Below are 2,876 nucleotides of genomic sequence, written 5' to 3'. Positions count from 1 at the left end.
ATATATATATATATATATATATACTATGTAGTTTCTTTTATTATATTACAGTGTGTGTGTGTGTCCACGTTTGTGTTCGTGAATAATCATTTAAAGATGTCTTTTTTACATGTTGCTATTGTTTTTGTTGAATAAAATTTGTTGAAAAAACCCCACAAAAATTATGCACCAACCCAATACATGTTCGTAGCCTCCTCATTGTCCCTTGATCATATTTCAGCTTGTTATGTGAGCTTAATTTTTTTTCAGACGCCTGTTTGTTATACAATTTGTTCTTTGAGAGAGTTTGTTTGTATATGGAGACCTTACTGTGCAGATATATACTTCCAATGCTCATTTTTTTAACCTTTTCTGTTTTTTTTTTCCAGTTTCCAATGTCAGAATGCAAATGAGGACAAGGAAACAGTGAAAAGAAGACACAGAATGAGAGGAAAATAGAGAAAAACAGAGAGAAAGAAAGAACAAAGCAGGAAAAAAAACTGAGGAAAAGAAATAGGTGTAGAGAGGAGAAGAGGAGCTGTGGTTGGTCAAGGGAGAGAGAGAGAGAGAGAGAGAGAGGTGTTACAGTTGGGACAAGCGATAGAGTAAGAGACAGAGGTGAACAATGAAGGTAGAAGGACTGGCCCTGCTTTTCCTGTTGTCTGTTAGCTACCATCTTGTGGTCAGTGAGAGGAAGGCGTCCACTTCTAACCCGCTGGACAGTGTCACATGGCAGGACAATGTACGGATCACTCTACCAGGTATTTACCTTTTAATCTTATAATCTGTTAATCTTTTTATCTTTCAAGGATGGCATTTCATCTTTTGTAGTAGTGGGTTCAGTCCCACTGCATGGCACTTTGGGCAAGTGTCTTCTACCACAGTCTCTGGCTGACAAATGCCTTGTCAGTAGATTTGGTAGGCGGAAACTGAAAGAAGCCTCTCATGTGTCTCTGTGTGTGTGTGTGTGTCTTTGTGTCTGTGATTGTCTCCCACCACCACCTGATAACTGGTGTTGGTGTGTTTATATCCCTGTAGCTTAGCAGTTCAGCCTAAGAGACTGATGCAATAAATATCTGGTTTGAAGCAAAAATAAGTGTATTATAGTGTTTCATTTGTTTATGGTAAAATGGCTGCAGAGTCTATTATTTAATATCCATCACGTAACAGACATAACTATGTCATTATTCTCATCCAGGTCTACATTATGATGTCTCATTTTTCATCTGCATGGTGTTGAAACAATTGTAAACTACGAAATAAATATAATACCAGCTCTCCCATTCTTCAATTGTCAACAAGCTGGACAAAATCCTGACCAGGATTTTGCCAGTCTCCATGTTCTGAGTTTAAATTCTGCCGAGGTAGACTTTGCCTTTTATCATTTTAGAGGCGATAAATTGAATACCAGTAAAACACACGGGTCGATGTAATCGACTGACCCCCTTCCCCCCAAATTTCAAGCCTTGTGCTTATAATAGAAAGAATTATTATTATTATTATTAGTAATTTTTTCAATTTTTTTTCATTGTTCTTATTTTTCTTTTCCTTTTTACTTTTCTTCTGCCGTGTAAAATACTTCAAGAACCAAAATGTGGCCACACCACATTCCTCAAAACGCAGTGTTACCAAATATGCCCTGCGGGTCACCTCATCGTTAGTGGTTTAAAAGGCTGTCAGAAGGGGTGGCACTGTTGCACTTCTTAACCCCAGCGACAACCTCTCAAGGTAAATATATTGGTTTTAAACGCCAGCTTCTCTTTTATGCTTCAAGGTTTAACACAAATATATGTGTATGTGTATGTGTGCATATATGCATTTGTGCATGTGTGTGCGTGTGTGTGTGTGTGTGTGTGTGCATGTACATATTTCTGGTGCTAATGCCATGTAAAAAGCATGCAGCCATGATGATGATGATGATGATCATCATCATCATCATCATCATCATCATCATCATCATCATCATCATCATCATCATCATCATCATCATCATCATCATCATCATCATCATCATCATCATCATCATCATCATCATCATCATCATCATCATGTATGCATATATAGGTTTGTGTGTGTGTCTGTATATGTGTGTTATTTCTTTGCTGCCCACAAGGGGCTAAACATAGAGGGGACAAACAAGGACAGACAAACGGATTAAGTCGATTATATCGACCCCAGTGCGTAACTGGTACTTATTTAATCGGCCCCGAAAGGATGAAAGGCAAAGTCGACCTCGGCGGAATTTGAACTCAAAACGTAGCGGCAGACGAAATACCGCTAAGCATTTCGCCCGGCGTGCTAACGTTTCTGCCAGCTCGTGTCTGTATATGTGTGTATATTTACATAGGTATATATGTGTGTGTGTGTGTGAGTATATGTGTGTATATGTGTTTAAATATTCTACCTCAGCCTCTTTTCCATCTCCTCTTCCTCCTCCCCCCTCACCTACCCACAATTGGCTCTGCCAAGAACTTTGTGGTCCGAACTGATTATCTGTTTCTTTTTTCTTCTTTTTCTTTTTTTCTGTGTCTCCTCTTCCTCCTCCTTCCCTTCCCCCTTTTCCAACGCAGGTGATGTCACTGCCACACCGAAGGAGGGCCCCATTGCAGAAACATGGACTTGATACACTCCACCACATCACCCACACTCAAAAATGGCTGAAGATGTGATCCTGTAACAATTGCATTGCACATGTTTCATAAGACACATACGCACGTACATACACACACACGTACACACACGTACACACACGTACACACACATGTATACACACACATGTATACATACATGCATGTCAACAAGACTGCTGTCTAATGACTGAATTATGTAAAATAGACAAATAATATATATGTATATACATATATATATATATATATATATATATATATATATATATA

At 38.6% G+C, this 2,876-nt stretch overlaps 1 long non-coding RNA gene across 1 annotated transcript in view; it reads left to right on the top strand.

Moving 5' to 3' along the window:
* Nucleotides 1-2,810, top strand: part of LOC106875557 (uncharacterized) — a 4,795-nt gene extending 1,985 nt beyond the window's left edge. Inside the window, exons 2-4 of the long non-coding RNA XR_001410138.2 lie at nucleotides 369-740; nucleotides 1,565-1,707; nucleotides 2,550-2,810. This is a non-coding gene — a long non-coding RNA (uncharacterized LOC106875557). The remainder of the gene's footprint in view (nucleotides 1-368; nucleotides 741-1,564; nucleotides 1,708-2,549) is intronic.
* Nucleotides 2,811-2,876: the final 66 nt, after the last annotated feature.

This window comes from Octopus bimaculoides, chromosome 30 (genome assembly GCF_001194135.2).
Source record: "Octopus bimaculoides isolate UCB-OBI-ISO-001 chromosome 30, ASM119413v2, whole genome shotgun sequence".
In the NCBI taxonomy this organism is placed as follows: Eukaryota; Metazoa; Mollusca; class Cephalopoda; order Octopoda; family Octopodidae; genus Octopus; species Octopus bimaculoides.
The sequence above is the reverse complement of the archived record's forward strand: the minus strand, read 5'-3'. Positions and strand labels throughout refer to the sequence as shown.